At 33.1% G+C, this 21727-nt stretch overlaps 1 protein-coding gene and 1 long non-coding RNA gene across 9 annotated transcripts in view; one reads left to right on the forward strand and one right to left on the reverse strand.

Moving 5' to 3' along the window:
- Positions 1–10066, reverse strand: part of LOC148310121 (uncharacterized) — a 30408-nt gene extending 20342 nt beyond the window's left edge. Inside the window, exons 1-4 of one of the 3 annotated variants that reach the window (XR_015837432.1) lie at positions 9952–10066; positions 6864–7167; positions 6373–6450; positions 5943–6124 (exon numbers count right to left, since the gene is read on the reverse strand). This is a non-coding gene — a long non-coding RNA (uncharacterized LOC148310121). Of the gene's footprint in view, positions 1–4754; positions 6125–6372; positions 6451–6863; positions 7168–9951 lie in introns of those variants that run through there. The other 2 variants (XR_015837430.1, XR_015837431.1) reach the window with 2 other exon arrangements.
- Csk (C-terminal Src kinase) overlaps positions 1–21727 on the forward strand; it is a 96943-nt gene that overhangs the window by 45271 nt on the left and 29945 nt on the right. Inside the window, exon 1 of one of the 6 annotated variants that reach the window (XM_088258940.1) lies at positions 8415–8608. The exons of the other annotated variants lie outside the window; for them this stretch is intronic. The gene's annotated coding sequence lies outside the window, so the exon portion shown is untranslated. Of the gene's footprint in view, positions 1–8414; positions 8609–21727 lie in introns of those variants that run through there. 6 annotated transcript variants of the gene reach the window in all.

The following is a 21727-nucleotide window of genomic DNA, read 5'->3' on the forward strand; positions in this document are numbered from 1 at the left end:
CATATTCTATACTAATATCGCTCAGGAAATAAAATTAGGTTTATGGAACAGTCGCTGGTTTATTTGGTAGCTAGCATAGCGTTTTGTTTTTTCTCATCTCTCCCATTACTCATTTCTGTATTCGTTAATTCTGTTAAAAAGTACACACTGCAACAAAAATTCTAAAAAGATAAATTAGGCCTCTCCCCACTTGTAATCTACCCTTATCATGTTAAAACCATATTTTTCTAGTAAATTATCCAATGTTGATATTGTCGTGTCAGTACCTTCCGAGAATAGAAGTATTGTAATAAGGTAATGGGGTTTCGCTGAACTCTCGCCCAGTGTGAAGGCTGATGGCGGAGCCCTAGTAATCCACATCAGCCGAGTCCGCTACTCGCAGAAAACGCCATCTCACGGTAATTTTTTATCGACCTTGATTTTTATTGAATTACAGAATCGAGTTCCTCCCACCGCTGGCTGATTATAGTAAAACATCTGTGGATGTCGTCTCGGTCGCGCACAACCGGTTTGCGGGCAATTACGGAGATTTCATCTCGCCTAATATGAATTCCTTTTCACTTTTTTGGGAATGGACGCTCGCTTTGTCACCCGTTCGACTTGTGGCATTTTTGTTTTATTTATTTATAAAGAAACCTTTTCGTGGCCCTTGGTATTATGCAATATACGCATTGTAATATTTTAGCACTCCTTGAAGGACTAAACGTTTTGTTTTTTATTTCCTCAATATTAATTATTTGTCCGCCTCCGTAGTGTCATGGTCAGCATGCTCGCCTACCGTTCTAGAGGTCCCGGGTTCGATTCCCAGGGGGGTTTAATAAATATAAGTGATTTTTTCACTCTAATATTTATTCAATATTACACTGGACTGGTACCTGAAGTGGAGGGCTGATCACCTTTCCTTCATGTGTAATCGATCGAGATAACACTGCGTTTATATGAAGCAGTGCCCTATGCACCATTGGGGTACGGTAAGGGATTTATTATTATTATTCTTAAAAAAAGAGGTAGAAATATATATTTACATTAGCTGTAAAATATATGTTTAATTAAAAGTTTTACTTAGTAAATACTACTATTTCTTATTGTGACACGTGTTTCGATGCATTCCGCATCATTTTTAAACACCGTATACGGTATGCATCGAAACACGTGTCACGATGAATTGATGAACGATGAATTTTAAGAAATGGTGCTATTTAATAAGCAAAACTTAAATTAAATATGGATAGATTTTACCACAAAGTGACTGCCGAATCGATTAATGAAAATATTTAGCACTCTTTGGAGGACCGAACGTTTTGTTATTCTTTTTACTGTACTAAAAAATAGATACATAACGTTAATTTATGATATGAGTATGTATTTACATAAACTGTGTAAGATCTATTCAATTAGGTAAATATTTACATATAGACAATAACATTTAAAAGAAAACAGCTTTTGCTTCTTGAAAGATTTACGCTTTGTTCTTTATAACGTTTTGTATTTGCTCTTCTTCTGAACTCCTAACTTGTTAATAGTGCTTAGATTTTGATTATATGAGTGCATAGTGATCGGTCATGCGCTCCAATTCATCGATATTGGATGGGATATGTTTTAATGGTATGTAGCTTCACGATAAAGGAAATGGAGGAGGAATAATGGGTACTATAGGAGAGGAAAATGAGAATCGCAGCATTGGCTGTGTAAGTAGGTAAGTCGTTGCAAAATAGCTGAGGCCAAGTGATTTCTAGATCTGTAGGCAATATAACTAATTGGGACCAGTTCGTCTAATATGGATATGTGTAATTTATAAAATATGGTTGCCTTGTTAATTATAACATTATAAATTAAAATAGGTAGAAGACAAATTCCAAGTAGAATATAACATTTTGAGATAAACTTAGGTGGATGATTAAATTTTCTCTGCTTAATTTAACAATCGGTCCTCTAAAATTATAAGAGATTGAAAAAGGAAACTCAAACAACTTTGGTGAAGTCTGCAAAATTATATTCCACGCAATATATCGAAACAAGAGCGATGTTCTCGTCAGAAAAACTGTCACCAATTTATCAATCAGAAAAGGCTAATGTTTTTCTTTTATTTAATTAGTCATTTTATTTATTTGTTTTGTTCGATCCAATTAAAAAAGATAAGGTTGTTTGTTAGTCAGATTGGTGAAACTAGTACATTAGCAAAATCTTACAATATATAATCTATGACAATATAATGTTGATTTTTTAAAAATAATTGTGTAGATTTTTATGTGATATATTTTTGCTGCTGTAAAACTTTTCCTAAACTTCATTTAAGAGCAAAGACAAACTGCTTGAATCGCAGTTTATCAAGACTATAATTTATGTACTTAAATATTTATTTACTTTCTAAATTTTTTTTATCGAGTTTTTATTCAGTTGTTCCAAAACAAACAAAAAACTTTTCTTTGAATACCTCAGATAAGGCTATAATTTAACTAATTACTCTCTTTAAACACGTTTATAATTTCAAATCGACCAAAGATGTGGTCTTTTTTCTTCTTCAAATATTATGGAAGTAGCGCGATAAAGCTGTGGTTTTCCATTTGCTTTCAGACTTGTGTTCGTGCGAATGTGGATTTCTTCAGGCGAGGATACTGTACATTTCGCACTGTTTTCCACGCCAGCATTGAAATTACTTTGAGTTGATTCATCCCGGAGCTTAAAGCTCGTTTTAGATTTCATTCCAAAAGCGTATTATTTTTAGACAATATAGCCGGCGCATTCGCGAAACTTTAGGTGATGTGAATGTCTAATTCAGCCTCGTGTAATAAAATCCTAATTAGTATTGGCTACCTGTCTTGCGATAAAAAATACAGGAGCCAATGTTGAAATATTGTATGCACGGCGTACGATAAGGTTACATCACGTCAAATATTTTATTTTGGATAGCTAATAATTATGTAACGACATCGACGCTACTTCTAATGAATTTAAATTAAATTATTTGGTTTTTGCGTTGTTGAAATTTGCGATAAAGAAATAGATGTCCTCGGCTCCAGGACGTCCATTCCTATATCCATGAAGGATATTGGAGTGGACATCAATATTATTCTATTAAGAACTTAATTGTAGGATTATTGTCGCTTCACGAAATGGCGCGATTTCAAAATATTTTAAACGCTTTTAACATTTTTACTAAATATGTTGTAAATGTTTGCATATCAGTTAATGTTTGTGATGATTTGATGCGATAAAATATTTCTATAAGTACTTTAAAATATATAATTACAGAACCCAAAAATGAAGCAAAAACGTGATTCCTTAATTTTTTAAAGAGCATCAATTATTATATAAAATCCAATTTCATTGCCATTATACCACCAGTTCTATTTCGCTAGTCATCGTTCTTTTGGCCTCTACTAAATTGTACATTACTCTTGTATTATACGCAATATAATATTATTTCTTAAATATATGTTACTATGGTTGTTCTTGTTGCATTCTGGATCTTTTCGAGGCAACCGCTTTGCGGTAATTTGTATCGCATTTTATGTATTTTTCCAATATAAAATAATAACGTTTAAATAATATAATCTCGCTGCGGTCACATTAAAATGCATTAAAATTATTATTACAGTGTGTGATGGCTGCGCTATAGAAATTTGCAATTCTAATATCCTCTATAACAGTGGAACCTTGACATTGAATAATATATTGTTGACTCATAAGATATCACTAAATAAACTACATATTTAAAAAAACATGCAATTTGTACCTGGAGTTCGGCGCAATAACATGGTGTATCACAAATAAAGAACTGCGTACCAAGGAAAAGACGTCTTTAAGTGAAGTGGTGATTAAACATTGTGATAATAATAGTTTATTTTTTATAGCTTTCTTTGACGGTACCTACTCCACTCGATCTATGTGTTCTTCAAAGTTCCAAACAGTCGACCCTAGATTTAATACAGACACGTACTTTCGATTACTGAAAAACAACTGTCCCCAAAGAATTCTTTATGTAGATAGATACCTATTACCGGTGAACATTTTAACCGCAGTCTTTCTTTTAACCTTTTAAGTTACAGAAGTCTGGGAACTATTTTTAAATAGTAAAAAAAACGCAAAAAAAGTTCTGTTGACATCCCAGGGATAACGAATTAAATTTTAATTTTCTGGGGTACCTACTTGTTTCCCAGAGACACGTGTGGCTCCATATTCTATGTAGGTATGGTGGAAAATTATTCTCTCAGTACCACTTAAAGGGTTAAAGAGGTAGCACCTAAATTTTTATGTTAGATCTCATTAATATGTGAATATATATTGTTAAAAAAATAAGAAAAAAAGAGAAAAAGTCGGTTTTTCGCGCGCAAAAAACTAGAGTGATTTGGCATATCGCTCACTCCTTTCAAGAACGTCATAAATCAAAATACTTGATTTTTCAGGAGAACGTTTTTAAAGTTTAAAAATATAATACAATGTATTAAAAATAAATATCAAGCCACTTACTGAACTTTTTACTATGCAACAGATCTTTTTAGGTAAAACCTGAAGGTTTTTTTCTCAATTTGAAAAATATTTAGTTTATTCAAAAAAATAATTAAACAATACATTTTCTTCAAAATGCAAAAACAACACATTCTGCCCTGTAGCGGGTAAATATTAAGTTAAAAATATGCCACTTTTGCTGAGATATAGTACACTTTCTGGGCATTCCGAAAACATGCACAACTGAAAATTGACAAATTTTGATTTATGACGTTCTTGAAAGGAGTGAGCGATATCACCTCGAGTCCTCGTCAGTGACGTCAGACGTAATAATTTAAGGTCTCGGCGTAATGCGTTTCGTTCCGACAATAATCATCCGAGCTCCTCCAATTAGCGTAGGTCGCCGTATAACGCAGGCAGTAGGCTGTGCTCGGTCCGCAGTGCGCTCCCTGACCCGGTAATGAATTGCAATTAGCGACGAAAGCTGTTGATTGGACGATAATTTATTAATTGAATAAGCGTGCCAGGGCTGCCAATATCACAAACCCTTATTTTATATGTAAAAAAAATGTTTCACTTCATAAACGAGGTTTTATTGATGTCACTTAGTAAATATGGAGTAAGTAAGGAATACATAGAAACATGTCACAAATCACAGTAGATTTTAAAAAAATAGTGGTGTTTACCAAGTAAAATTAAAATTAAAAATGGATAGATATTACCACAAGTGATCACCATTGAATCAATGAAACTTAGCAAGTACTTTGGCGGAATTATTTCGAAAAGCAAATCTTCCAAATACACAAATCCCATTTTTACTGGTTTTTTATTTACAAAGGAATATTTAACAAATTAAACAGGAAATCGGCTTGTTTAACTAATTGTAAACCATTTTTTTTTACAGATAACCCTACCAATTCTTATTTACCATTTTTTCACATTATATTTAATCTTGATCGCTCTATTCTAGTAATTTTAGTGGGATTGATTGATTGACAACATTATTTTATGAACATTTTGGTTTAATTTTTATTTTATTTATAAACCATCTGGTTTAAGAATTAGAGTAGTACCTAATATTGAATTGTAATTATAATTTGTCATCGTGAAGATTTTTTCACCCTAAACTCTTTTTCATTGCTTGTTAGGTTTGGTTTTTATTAGTAGTACCAACAATAGTTTATATAATATGTAATAAGAAAATGTAAACCCAAGTCCAAACAGCTTTCTTCTGCTGTCTTCTTCACAGCCACTTGACATAAAAGTTACCGACCTACTATAAGGGCTTTTTATCATCTAGTTTTCTAACTTTCTTCGGAAACGTATTTATTGTAAACACAATGATGGAAACTGCTCGAGGATTCTATTGAACAAGTTATTTATGTTCAATGGCGTATACCGACGATAAAATAAAATGAACTGCTTTTCTGAAAATCGTAAAACATAGGTGCTGCTAGAAAATATCTCGTTTTATTAGATGCGCACTTACATACCTGATGCTGTGTGGAAAATTCATAACATATAAAGTGGTTTGATGCCCGTTATATTGATTGAATTTTTCTTCCTCTCGGCGAACGTTCGTTCAGATACTTATATACGCTGAATTTCGCATGATTTTATACTGGGTCTTAAATTGATGTGGTAACATTTCTTTTTTCAATAGTTATAATTTAATCTGCAATTGTAAGAATAAAATAAGACTAGTTAATAAAAATTATTAATTTTACAAATTTATGGAATTTTCAGTAATGATAATCAGGCAGTAAAAATATGCTCTATTTTACACTACACTTTTTAACAACTCTCGAAATTGCCAGCAGAAAGCGAAACAATATTCAAGATACCTAACTAAGTGAAAAAAAATAAGTCGTAGAGACGAAGCAGTTTTATGGTAAGGGAATATTAATGGTTTCGGTCACTCACCGCTGACGACATATCACCGGCTAGCTCAAGTGATCACTTTCTTCGTATGTGTAACTTTCACCATTCTACTCATGATATCTATAAAAATGTTATTTTTTGTTGAAATCGTATATCTACTCATAATATCTTTTAAACAATTTTTTTAGGAAATCATATATACCTAAACAATATTCAATATAGAATACTTTATTTTATAATTAAAATGTAACTTTGTTTTAAAACCACTTTAAATATTTTTTATAACTTAATTATAATGTCTACCGGTGTCGAAGCCAACCGCTTCTTTATCAAGACTGATCAATACTATAATAGTAGTATGTTGATACTATAATAGTATTAATCAGTCTTGATAAAAAAGCGGTTAGCTTCGAAACCGGTAGACATTATAATTAAGTTATAAAAAATATTTAAAGTGGTTTTAAAAGTTACATTTTAATTATAAAATGGAAAATCACAAAGTTAGTGCTCCAAATATAAATTATATAGTTTACTTGTTTTGGCTGCGAGTATATTTGTATATCAAGGTATAGTCGCTGCACTCTTCCAATTTCCCCATTTAATTTTCCTTCATTCCCTTTTCCCGAGTCTATTCCATTAATTGGCTCTCCGGTTCAATCATTTCAGCGCCGTTTTCCATTGCAGCTCGCTTCTTTGTGTACTTCGTGAAAGGGGGTTTTAGTTATGAACTCCGGGAACGTGTAAACTCAACTAGTGGTACTTTAATTAATTTAGTTCTTTTTATAGCCTGTCGATTGTTTTATATAAAATATCCATCGCTCATTGCCAACCTCTGACCTAAAACCAGTTAATTAAAATCATACATTTATAAAATATATCTAAAACAGCTTCATACGTACCACGAAATTCAATTATGATGTTCTTGATGTAGGCAAAAAATTAAATCAAAAACTTTAAAAAGGTTTTTAAATTAAAATTAATACTTTCGTTGTATCATATTTAATTGCAGTGGGTTGTGAAAGATGGTTGGAGCTTGTATATGATTTATTAAATGCATGTGCTAGATTCCCATATTATCATGGAATGATCATAATATTCATTTGAACCAACATACTAACATTTCATACAGCTACTTCGGAATACGATAAAACATTAAGTTAAACAAAGTTCACGACAATTATAACCTTAAATGTATAATAATAAAAAACCTCCCACCGCATCTGACTGTGAGCAGTTGTAAATATTGTTTTTGCATTTTTTTAGTAAAAAGGTACCAAGATCAATAGCGCGCAACACAGAGTGAGAAAACACTCAAACCCTTCGCCTTGTGGGTACATTTCTGCTACATCACTTGATATTTTTTAAAACGATAATGTTGCGGTATTATTTATTTATATTTTATCACACGACTTCAAGATATTTTCTATTAAATGTTAAGTATTTGAATGGAATGACAGTGAAGTGAAAATACCCGTCGAATGAAGGATGGGAAGTTGAGAGAAGGAAACGGGTATTGCGAGGTATTCTCGGAAGCCTCTGCAGGCGATCTTCTTCGTCTTGTTAGTGTTACAAGTCGTCATATACGTAAGTATCGCACTGGTATCCACATTACTATAAAAGACTTACAATAAATTATTATTTCTCGGATAAACTTTACAACGGCTCGCTTTTCTTCGATTTCCTGTTTGGCGTTCGCTAGTTTTATCACTCGATCGTATAAATTTCCATAACACATGTGTTTGAATTTTGAAAGTGATGAGAGGTGTTATATTTTCTCTTGGGAATTATTCCAACACCTATCGCTTGTACCACCTCGCTTTTCTCTCATATTTAAACAGCTGAAAACTGCTCGGTTCAATTAAACATATTCATCATTGGCTTCACATAAACATACAGTATCGGTCGTTACCTGATGATATTGTCGTCACTGCTTTGAAAAGGGACTCAATTCGCTTGCAAAGTGCGGAGGCAATTATATTTCTCATCTTTCACGAGTTTCTGGGTGAAATAATACATATAATATCTCGCTTCCCAGTAGTGTGAAGAGAACAGCACCCATATTTAGGATGGTGTCTGAATTCCGAATGTCCTGATAACTCCACCATCACTACTTTATCGAAATAGTATGTTTACAACAGTCGGTTGAATATGTGGCCACCATATTTGCACCTGTGTTGTGGTCGTCATCGTTAAAGCAGTAAACACTAAAAATATTTAGTGTTTTGTGATAATCTAGTTTTTGATGATGCCGGCATCGAGCAGACCTAGACGGCAAGCCGTAAGTACCAACACTTTGAATATCTTCTTCTTTACGTGTCATGTCGTGTCCCTTCGACGTTGACTATCACTTGTGAGAATGTGTTCTTGTTTTGGACAGCCCGAAACAGGTCCTCGAGTCTCCATACTCCTGGCCACTCGTGTATATTATGGAGCCACGAGATCCGCCTTCTTCCGACACCTCTCAATCTCACCCTTGATGATCAGTTGCAGTAGCTTGTATTTTTCTCCTCTCAGCACATGTCCCAAATACGACACTTTCCGGGTTTTAATATTCGATTTTAGTTCCCTATTCGCTCTGGCTGTTTGGAGAATTCTCGCATTGGTGATCATGTCCGACCAGTGAAGCCGAAGTATTTTTCGATGCGTCCATATTTCAAATGGCTCCAGCCGGTTCACGCTACTCATTTTAAGGATCCACTTTTTTAAAATATAGTTTATTACAGAGGTCTTATAGTATATTTGCAATTTCGAATCGATTTAACATAAATGTTTGCATGAAGTTTTATATACACGCGAGTTGTAAAATATTTTTAGTAGTATCCTTTTTACGAATACACGACCGTTCCGAATTTCGGTTATCCGAAATGGTAAACGTTTTAAGTGGGGTCACGAGAAGTGTACATGATTTTACAAATAGCCACATTTATTTGCTCGGAATGCTCGAATAAAAGTTTCTGATTATGTTTTTCCCACTATTTGAAATTTTTCGCCTTATTTAAAATTCGGCGCCGACAGTATCCGGGATAAATTAAATTTGAAAACTAAATTTGAGCAGTACGGGATTCTTCCAGATGAAGGGATATCGCCCACAGGCGAGCTGTGATTGAAGTCAGCCGTGATCGCTATTCTCAGTCGAGAGAGATGGATTTAGAGAGAGAGATAAAGAATCCGAAATTAGGGCCCTATTTTCTCACCCAGTAATAAATAGCAAGGTTTTGCAAATGTAATTTCAAAATACAAGTTAAATTCTTTCATCAATCGATCAGGCAGTCACTTTGTTGGAATGTGTATCCATTTTTAATTTAAATTTTACTTGCTAAATACCACTGTTTCTTAAAATCTATTGTGACACGTGTTTCGATTCAATTCAAATCATTTACAAACATTGTATGAAAATGATGCGGAATGCATCTAAACACGTGTCACAATAGATTTTAAGAAACAGTGGTATTTACCAAGTATGACTTAAATTAAAAATAAAATTGTTGTATTGCGATATATGTTATTTTTTTAGAATCTATCGAATGTGTAATGAAGACAAAGACAATGGCAACTCATAAACCTCAAGTTTCATATTTTTAATTCTGCATCATGAACAGAAAATGGTATACAATTACTTACCTCTGTAAATGGGTATCGTTGATTAGATTATATTTAGTTTTCCGTTCGTTCACCTCACAAAAGTAAATAAAATTATTTTCTTCGTAAACGTTTTCGTTGCAATGCGATATGTGCACTTTATCGGCGTTTTGAAATAAATAATATTTCTGTCTGTCTGTCTGCCTGTCTTAGGTAACCTACTATTCTTCTGCACGATAACACAACCTAATCGCTCCAATCCAGTGGTCCGCAAACTGTGGGGGGTGCACCCGAGCCTACGAGCTTTACGAAATCCTCTTCGAAACCTCTACCAAATACATAAGTTCATTGCATCTAACAGTATTTTTTTTAACTTTTTTTTTAAAATTCTTTTTGTAATAGTTTTATAAATGAAATCATTTCTATTTTAGAAAATAAGAATATATTTTGTAAAGGTTTTATTACTTTGTTTTAAGGATCGTATACGAGTCATATAACGCATTCACTGTTTACTTAATAGTGTCTCAGGTCTTTTATTATCATGTTACGATTTATTTTAAATTTTACATCTGAAATATAAAGTATATGTAGTACCAGTATCATCAACATGTCATATAATTTTAATAGAAAGCGATTTCGATAAGTAGACAATGTTAGTATAGAGGTTGAATTTTTACATGAATTTATCATGGAACCAGGGTGTTGAGACTATGAATCAAGGCATTAATGGTGCCGGTTGTATGACATCCTCAGTAAACTGCATTTCGTAGTCCAACTTCAATATAGTTTGTGAATCCCTGTTATTCCGTGCCATGTGCAAACAAGCCGTTCCGCATTTTCTTTTTAGCCGTTTGTTTATTCTGACATGCAAATACAAAAGTATTACTCAACTGTCGTATCATTCGGGTATCGGGGGATCCGCTGTAACTTTCACTGATGCCTTCCCTCATGCGTATAGTAGTACTACGTATAATGCTATAATACATAGTATCCACCGGCTAATTGACATACCGTGCAGTGGCGCGTTTCCACCTCTGGAACTTGCGCCTCGACGCACGAAACACCGGGCTCTTTGTTTCATCGCGCTAACCTCGCGATCCTCTCTGTTCCTTCTCCATATCTCCCCAAATAGAGATCCCGTTACCAATACGGACACCGCCGCTCACCATTTTGTTCTAAATTTTTGTGTTTTTAAAAGTTTTTATTTTATGTGTGTTTGTCTTTATTTTACTGTCATATGCTCAATTGCACACTCATATTCCAAGCAATAAATTAAAAAAAGAATTAATTGGCAGTGTTTTAAATATGTCAAAATCCTTGTCAGAACACGAATACTGGATTTATCATCCATTGGGTTGTTTCAATATTTATTTTAGTCTTTTTGGAACTAAGGCATCCGATATTTCCATATTCTCTTTTTACATAATTGCTTCGTCTTTTCGAAATATTTTTATTTATATTTTTTCCATATAATTTATATTTCATAAAATGTTTCATACGCATAAGGGCATTCGTTGCAAAATTTGAATTCTCCAGTAAAGAAGTTTCCGATATATTCGGGAAAAACCCGTCACCCATATTATAATAATATTTTAAATATTGTTGATATATTAACTCTGTTTTTAGTTTATTTAAAACCTTTTATAAATGGATTGATAAGTTTTTAATAAAGTTTACGATGTAAATTATATTTTAATATCGCCTTCTCTTTCAATTTTGGTGGATAATTCAAAGTGTGCTTATTTTATCATCATTTTCATCCCGGTGTAATTTTTCTTGGAAATATAAAAATACTGCGGAATTAGCCCCACGATATCTACCTAGTTTGAGCGCAATAGTAGGCTAGCGGCAACTTGTCTGGAGCAGGTAATTTATCATTGGGTTATTAGATTACACGAGAAAGTATTTCATCATAATTTATATTCTTATTTTTATCTTCATTTTCTTATGATTAATTAATTCCATAATAATAACAATAATTTTGAACGGTTTGGCCAATTCATTATTTTCCCTTGTTGCTGAAAATGGCGCTAAATGAATTTTCCAATTTCTTATGAACAAAAGAGATGCATCTAAGTCTGGGTGTAAAATAGTAGCAAATGGTGAGAATTTGGAACAAGTGTACGTATATTTGAAAAGTATTATATATTTTCTAGTAATAGAGAGATTGGCAAGGATGTAGAAATAAGAGTGAATGCTGGGGATGAATTGGATGGCGCGCTGAATTCACTTGTAATAAACAAAAGCCTTACTACGGAAGCTTGCCGTATGGAGTTAAAGCTTGGAGTTCGACAAAGAAAGATGAAAGTAGACTCAACGTGAGATCACGCAGACGAATGTATGACAAAGCGAAGTTTGATAATTTATAAGTCTCAATAAAAGTCGCAAATATCTCTTCAGGCAGGTAATGATATTGATTTTTTTGGTTTTGCATTTTATCCTTACGGTAGAAATATGTATGAGAATAGTAATATGTGGATTGTTTCACAATCTAAATTTACAACGAAACTTAACAGCCACAATTTGATTCTCACGTTGTGTAACTTTGTATGCTTTTATGTAACGATTATAATTCTGAAAAATAAATATCAGTTAATGAAGACTGTGCTCTTTTCTTGGATAGTAAGTCACCTTGAGATGTTGTTTTGATGCCTTCATAAGGTAAAAAGTTAGACGCTGAATCTTGTTGAATTCACGTAGAATAAAATATTTGTATCGATTCGAATGTATACATTTCATGATTAATTCATGGGCATCAGTTACATGCATGTATCGGGCACACTGTCGGTCTGCAATTCTGAATAAATGACAGTAATCAGAAGTGAATGCGGTATTTATACAGGATTAATAGTCCACGTAAAGTATAAATAACGATAATTTTGCTAAACGCATCTATGTACTTGTATATGTACCGTACTTAGGTTATATTTGCGCAATGCCTTGTGCAATCTATTATTTATAGTGCTTTATGCATGAATTCGCATTCTTTTGCAAATAACGGCGAGATTATACGTGATATGTGATATCTCTTCAACAGAACCGAACTAGAAGATGATAAAATACGTAAATCTTATTCGATAATAATATTTATTGGTATCCGCACTCATCTGTGAATAAAAGTAACGCATTGTATGGAAGCAATGTGATCTTTATCATGAATTTCATAAAGGGTCATTTGAAAATTTGTTATGTTAATTTAATCGGAGTATATTTATTATTGTAGAACCCTATTTTGAATTGCTTACAAGTATTTTGCATTCTTATTTATTTTAAGCTTGAGCTATTGTCTAAATCCGAGTTTTACCTGTGTTCTATTATGCTCATTCTAATAGGTACAATTTTGTACCATGAATCGCTTTTTGCGATATTTTCAAATACTCGGTACGCTTATTATTTAAAAAAAAAGACATTTGACTAGGTACTTCTATTTAATGTGAAAGCTAGGAACTTTTTATATTATGTCTGATTCCGGACCCCTTCTGTGTCAGGCTTAGAGTAACCTACATTTCCATGACAGCTTTTCACAATATATCATCTGCTTTTTGTACACTAATCCATGACAAATGAGTAACATTCTACCCGACTCAGGGAGTTAGTTACTCACAATCATATCCGTTAATATTTAGGTATGTATCGAGTTCGTCCATCCACTCAAAAGTTAACACCTGGTTTCGGTCACAGCTGATTCTAAATTATAGAATAGCGGAAATATTATCCACCGATATTAAAGTATTATGAACACCAACAATTAGTGTAATTAATGATGAATTCTTTTGATGACTCAGATAAAAAAGACGCTATGTTTACATACGTTTCGTAGGGGGGGGTTTCAAGTAGGGGGCATAGCGCCTTACAAATCAGATGAAGAATTTATTGATTTTTGCCATATCGCTCACTCCTTTCAAGAACGTCATAAATAAAAAAACTTAATTTTTCAGGAGAACGTTTTTAAAGTTTAAAAATATAATACAAAGTATTAAAAATAAACATCAAGCCACTTATTGAACTTTTTTACTGTGCAACAGATCTTTTTAGGTAAAACCTGAAGGTGTTTTCTACATTTGAAAAATATTTAGTATATTTAAAAAAATAATGAAACAATACATTTTCTTCAAAATAGAAAAACAACACTTTTTGCCCTATAGCGGGTAAATATTAAGTTAAAAATATGCCGCTTTTGCTGGGATATAGTACATTTTCTGGGCATTACGAAAACATGCACAACTCAAAATTGACGATTTTTTATTTATGACGTTCTTGAAAGGAGTGAGCGATATGTAACATATAGTTTGTGTGTGTATACTTTTTTTAATCTTTTTACTAATTCGAAGTGCTCTGAAGATTGCACTATAGATCTGCTTCTTTGTGTAGCCATTTGCTCGAGTTTAGTACATACTAATAATACCTTGTTTTGTTATGATAATAATTTTCATGATATTTGCGCGTTAACAACAGATTAATGTAAACTCCACAGCTTAATTAATATTTACTATAGCGTAAATCAATACGAAACTTTCCGTTATTTTGTTATGAAAATATAAACACGCGTTTATTTATTACTGATCTGTTGTTTGCTTAAAATAAACACTCGCATTTCCTATGTTTAATTTTTCGCTTCAATTCATAATTTATCTGTTTATATTATACGTATTCTACTTTTAAATCTCATACTCTACTCTGATTTTGCATTTATTATAAATAAACAGATCACTCAAATCAGTGTTCATATATTCCATCCGCACAATGTGAATTTCTATTTGTTTTAAATCAAACACAAACGTACATCCGCTCTCACTAAAACTAAGGCAAATGGGGTTATTAGTTTATTTACATTAATAGTAAAAAATGTATTTTTTATACATCCGGATTGTTCTCTACAACCAAACATCAATCAAGAATCAAAATCCTTTATTTTATTATACGATAAAAAATGTTACGCTACGTATTTGATTTCCATAGGGTAGATAGACATGGTGATACTAAAATATAATAACAAAATATAAGTTTTTATTTAAAGTTTTGCTTGGTAAATAGCATTTAAAAAATCTATTGTGACACGTGTTTCGATGCATTCCGCATCATTTTCAAACATATTAGTTATTATAAAACCAATCACCAAGATTTTAGTCTATGGGTTATGTACTCGTTTCTTCGTCAGGACAGCTTCTGTATTTCATGTAAGTGTGTGAATAATGCTATAGTATGGAGTTTGAAGGTACTTGCACGCTTGTGTAGAGATTGTCCTGACAAAGAGGCGGGTACGTCTTGAAACCGGTAGACTATAATGTCAATGAGTGGCTGTGTGTACTAACATAGCTAACATTTTGATACAACATCTGATCACGAAGATAATGCTTTAATTATTAATATAATTAAAGTATGATTTATGTGTCGTTTATATTCCTCGTGAGTCTTTTTGAGATGGGTTTAAAGACTGACAGCAACTTAGCTCCGGTCGTCTGTCCCAGCACCTAGGATAATCCGCTCAGGTTGAACTTCAAAATGGGGGTGTTTTGTGTGGTGTTTTATGATCTCATTTATAATTGAATCCGCGCGCTCGCAACTCGCGAGAGCTCGGGGTGATCGATACAGGCAATGTGTGCCCGAGAACTGGGAAGTCGGCGGGTGTCGGTCCCGTTTCCTCCCTCCGGCGTGACGCAGGGCCCTGTGGGGTGATCAGTAATCACCGCAATAGCGTCACTAGCTTTCCCGACCCGCTATTCTCTTCTCCGTGTGAATATAATTTTCCTCTTGTTTCCATCAATTAACATAATTTTAGTAATATATCTTATCGCTCTGCTTCTATCACCAACTACATTTACCTCGTAAATTTGTCTTACTATTCTTTCTTCTTACTATTTTATATCCGCCTCAGTAGAGTAATGGTCAGCACGCTACCGTTTTGGGGTTCGATTCCCAGGGTGGGCAAATAAATAAAAGTAATTTTTCACTCTTAATATTTATTCAATATTACCCTAGACTGATACCTGAAGCGGAGGGCTCACCTTTCCTTTATGTGTTAACGATCAAGATAACACTGCGTTTATTTGATGCAGTGCTCTATGCATCATCGGGGTGCGGATAAGGGTTTAAAGAAAAATTCTTTCTTCGCTCATTCGATTCTCATGTCCAAACCATCTCAATACAGCTTTGTTAATTTTTTCGATAATGCTCATGTGTATCGACCTTGCATTCTTTCCTTTTATCACCATACTGAAAACTTAGCATGATCAAGTATTTCATATACTTGAAAGAGTCAGCTGGTCAGGCCAGGAGTCGGAATAATCGACGGGTGTGTATGAGGAGACGCATGAATGTGGAACAGGCGCAGATTGTTTGCATAAACAGATTGGTGCGGCGTTTTATTCTCTCTGCCTACGCTTGTGGGAAGCGGCGTTATGGTTAGTTAGTTAGTTAGTCTCCTCTCGTTGAGCTAAATATATTCTAATATAATACGATGTTTACCCTTTTCAACACAGCGTAATAGGTTTATATACCTTTTTATGCAATGCACCGAGAATTTGGTAATGTTTGCATATTTATTTTTTACTATTTACGTAAATGCTACCCAAAGTACTTTCCAATCGAAAGTGAATTTGAATACGCGGCTCTCTGCCCGCTCTGTACGTGTAATTAATAACGTGATCATTGAAGTATTCGTACTGGCAGCGGAGACGTTTCTTTTCCCCGTACTCTCAAAGGTCATCGCAAGAACTTGAGGCATCTCGCTCATGTAGTATTTTTAGAGGCCGAATTGCGAAAGCGTCGCGATGTGAGTGAGATCCACTCTCCTTGTTCGAGAAAATATGAAAATTCGTACCAGGATTGTAATTCGGACATTCGACCATGGACGTATTTGTCGCGCAGTAGGTATCCAACACATTAGCTGCTATATTATAAGGCCTTGTCAAAAGTCCTGTTCCTGCAAAATAACGAAGAAAAGATAACATAAATGGTAGACGACCGTTGAAACGGGGGTCAGTTGTCCGATTCAAAAAACTCAGTTTCGAAAATCTCCTTTTGAATTTCCCTATTTTCTTGCTCCTGAGCAAGGTACAAATAAATTTTCTAAATATAATAACTTACAAAATAACTTTGTTATTTAATCACTATATATCTTATTACATTTTTATCATAGTTTCGACTGGTTTTCAAAAAGGTTTTTTCCTTAATACTAATTTATAAAGTTATAAAATGGAAAATCACAAAGTTATTACTTTTAATATTGATTATATTCTGAGTTTTGTTGTAAGTAGTAATAATATTACTCCTTTTCGATAACATTACATGTATTTTTTTTAAATACGGTATGAAACTTTTGGTCTCATACCTTATGCACGATATACAGTTTTATAATGTTGATATGGAAATATGTATGTAGTATTACGAAACTTGGTTTGTGCGGTATGTGTTACACTTGCGGGCTCTTTACAAATGTCAGGAATTATTCAGAGCCGAGTTGGCTAATTGGTGATGGTCTCGTGTTCTGGCGGCGCTGGCGCAGGTGTACGCGATAGTGTGTTACCTTGCTGATAATTCGGGTTTTGTTGACGTAATTGTTATAAGTGTTGTTGTCCTGTCACCGAATGCGTTTACTATTCCATCGCCTTTTTGCAACATCGATCTCCTTTGCAAAACTATTTTCGTAAGATTTCATAATATTACACACTTACAGTCTATTTCCGAATAAATATTTATGCAGATATATTAGAATCAACATGTAGTTATTTTAGAATTATTTAAGATCTCGGATCTTATTTATTTAAACCTCAAAGAAACATTCAAACACTTGAAGAAACATGTTAGCTGTAAAATAGTCACAAAGTGCGTAATTTATTGAGGGTGTACTTATAGGTCTTAAAAACAGGTACATAAGAGTTTCCCGATTTTACTGTACATGTATGTGCCTTTTTATTTATATTTCTTAAATATAGTTCAGTTATACTTACCAGTGGCGCGCGTGCCATATAGGCATGTAAGAAGTGCTATCCTAGTTAAATGGAAAAAAATACATGGAAAACTATGATTTGAAGGAAATGTGTTCAATCATATATTAATTAGAAATCTACACATTTTGAGATTTTTTAAAATAATAATCAATGTACCTGCTGATTTTTTTCTTACTGCCTACCCTGATCGAAAACTCAGTTTACGCCACTGATAACCACATATAACTATCAATTACGCGCGAACATATCAAGTTACTGCGTACTTAGTGACAACGTAACTTTTCCATTGATTTGTAAAATAATTTTTAATATCTATGGTGAAAAGCAAAAGGAAAAACTGTCACTACCAATCTGTTTACCGCGAGTATATTATTTTAAAAAGCGGGTTGTTTTTTGCCGTCATATATTTTTTCTACGCAAACCGTACACATATATCGGTTAGCCATGAATTATAGTGACACGTGCTAATTAAATTACTTTAATTATTTTTTAAATATATTTTTCTTAACAGATCGTTAAAAGTTTTGGCGCGCTGCCAGTTGTTAGTGCAAATTTTGGCCAACTTAGAGGAAAATGGATATTTTTATCTCGTTCGGTAGATAATCTAATATTTTTTATATTCTGGTTTATTAATTTTATTACACGCTACGACCATCGCAAATATACAAATTCCCATATTCTAAATGTTATTTCAGCATTTTACACAGCATGTGGGCTTCTATGTACATGCATAATTTATAAATGAATCCATTTTGGGAAATGTTAATGTTTTGTATGATAGTATAAAGTTTTTATGCTTGTGTCTGCACGACTGCCTAGGGAATTGATCGATGTTTAACATTTTGAATAAATTCAGAGAGAGACAACGAGCGTCAGAACAAGATTCAATTTCTATAAAATGTTTAAATTTTAAATGATCAGACGAATTAGTAAAAACAGTATTGTCTTTTTTATCGTTGATTTATTTCTTACCAACAGCTACAATCATTTGAATAAAATTACAATCTTCTCTAAAAACGAAGATATATAAAAAAGTAAAATATTGTATTTACTTACTATATATTTATGTATACATACACACACAAACACTTATCGGCTGTCCAAACTTAATACACAGTAAGGGACATTTTTTTTGTAGTAGGTTTTTTTTGCATTTTTGAAATAGAATCTACTTAGTCCAAAAATGCAAAAAAACGTACTACAAAAAATGTCCCTTACTGTGTTTGGAGTTTGGACAGCCGATATGTGTGTTATGGGGCGAATGTAGTTGGAAATAGGAGCAGAGGAAGACCGAGGAAAACTTGGGGTGATGAATTATGACAAATACTTCAATGTGGTCAGGTAAGGAGTCGGAATGATCGGCGAGTGTGTATGAGGAGACGCATAAATGCAGAAGAAGCGAAGATTGTTTCCATAGACAGAGTGGTATCGCGTTATATTCTACCTGTTTTACCCTAAAAAATTGCAGTGAGTATAATTGTCCAAAGCTATATTCATTGCCATTTCTTCTTTTTAGATTGTCAATTAATGTATTATGAAACATACTTTTTTAAATCAGTTTTAATGGCTCTTGGGATCTAATTCCATTCTGTGCGATGGTGGATAAGATAATTTGAGTGTCACAAATCGATAATATTAAATCTGACGAAATTATTTCAATGATTAATTATCTTTTTAATTCCATTCGTGAAACAAATTTTGTAATTGTCTTCAAATAGAAAGGTTCTTTAAAAAATTATATAACACAACTGCATTTCTTGACAAATCAAATTATAAAGAGATACGTCAGACGATAATAAGATGTTTGCCTTTTGAATTGAAGTCGAATACAAAGTATAACGTACGAGTGTGGGAAAAGCACGTAGATAAATGAAATTGGCGACACGGTGAAAGTGTGCGACTATGAAAGCAATAAGTAAATTGTTTATTTTTTGCATCATCGCTTGAGCTCATCGTCAATACGTTTAATCATCGGTGTTGTCATTACTGGCGAGCAGCAAGCAACTCGCGACACTTGGACGCTCCTCTCGGGTCACCGAATGTACAAGACGTCACGAAAAACGTCTACACACTTATTAGATAACAAAAATAATTGTTTTTATTTAGACCTGTAGATGGAAGCATAGCTTCCGAAACTAGTCGTTAAAATAAAATCAATATAACTCAAGTGGTAAAAATCAAGTGTTTTCTTTTAAATTTCATCATGTCTTACCACAAAGTGAATGCCGAAACAATGTATAAAATATTAGATATTTTGTTTATTATTTTTATTTCTAGAATATATTACATTCATAAGTCATATATGTTTATAATATTCCCGATGAGTAATTTCCATTTCTCATTTTGGGACATGGTATTAAGGTTAACAATACTGAAACACGAATAAAAAAGTTTTAAAAAAATATATAAAAAGTTAAACAAAACTAACACGGCAAAATATAAACAGTAAACGGTTATAGTAAATAGGCGTATAAAAAAACATAAGGTAAGAAGCATGTTTAAAGGAAACGAATGAGAAATATTAAGTTTGTATTTTTTTATGTATCTTTAAACTAAAACTGCGGCAAAACGTATGAGTATCATAGATGTTCCAATGGTGATATATAAGAAAATAATGCAAGGCTGAGGTAAGCATTATCGATAAAATTAAAAAAGGTGTGTTGAGATGATTTGGGCATGTGTATCGAATGAGTGGAGAAAGAATAGTAAAATAAATGCATCAGGTGAATTTTGTTGGTAATAGAAGCAGAGGAAGATTGAGGGTAACCTCGCATAATCAAATATTTCAAATACATACTTGAAAGTGGTCAGGTCAGGAGTCGGAATAATCGGCGGCATAAATGTGGAAAATACATTTTTTGTTGTTAAAATGGCGCATAGGCAAACAACGTATACGTTTTTGTGGGTCATCCTATATAAGAACTGATCACAAGAAAGCAACGCCTAATTTGATAGGCGTGGAGAATTGATAAGTGGTTAAATTTGCATACGAGAGGATATCGTAACACCTATTGTCTCATGCTATACTAGGATTAGTTTCTAGATGTTTCCATGTATGGTGAGTTCAACCGTAGACCAATTCACAGGTATACCCCGATGCTGTTGTAGACAGTAATAAAGTCCAACACAGGACGCAATATTCAAGCACATTTTGTCTGTTTTTTTGGTATTTTACATTGGCACTCAAATTCCTAAAATCTATATGAGAAAAAAAGCATTTCTCCTAGTATTGGGCAAAATGAAGATATTGATCCTTCTGAAAGACAATATCTTTCTTAACACACATTTTTTCAGGATTCCGTAATATTACATTGATTTTTGAGTTAATATCGAAATTTTATATACAGCACAAAAACAGTCGCGATTTTGAAGCGAAAAATACAAGGGGATTTTAATTCAAGATTTTTAATGATGGTTTTCTAGATGTAATCAAGGATTTAAAATAAATCTTATGCACTTGATATTACAAAGAAATAAAATGTGTAGAGTAATTTTTCCCGAATTAAAAATTCAGTGCGGATATAGGTGGTGGGTGCTGACTGGGAAATTACGTCTCGTATTTATTATGTATCGTGTATATTACTTTGTTGATTTGTCACCGTAATTTTTAAGTTAATGCGAGTATTATCGCTAAGTACTATTACAGTGGTAGAAAGACGGTAATTAGTCACGGGGGTTTTATTACAGTCCACTGCGAAAATTGAATAAAACTCACTTAAATATTTATCAAGCCATGATTCATGGATTCGATCATATTACACACGTAGGGTAAGGCAGGCATGTCCGATAGACCACCATTCAACTTCTAATTACCGAGAAACATAAATATAAAATAAAATATATATTAATAATTTACTCAAATTGTTCCT

This window comes from Brachycentrus maculatus, unplaced genomic scaffold (genome assembly GCF_059751285.1).
Source record: "Brachycentrus maculatus isolate JH-2025_06_01 unplaced genomic scaffold, ASM5975128v1 h1tg000105l, whole genome shotgun sequence".
NCBI lineage: Eukaryota > Metazoa > Arthropoda > Insecta > Trichoptera > Brachycentridae > Brachycentrus > Brachycentrus maculatus.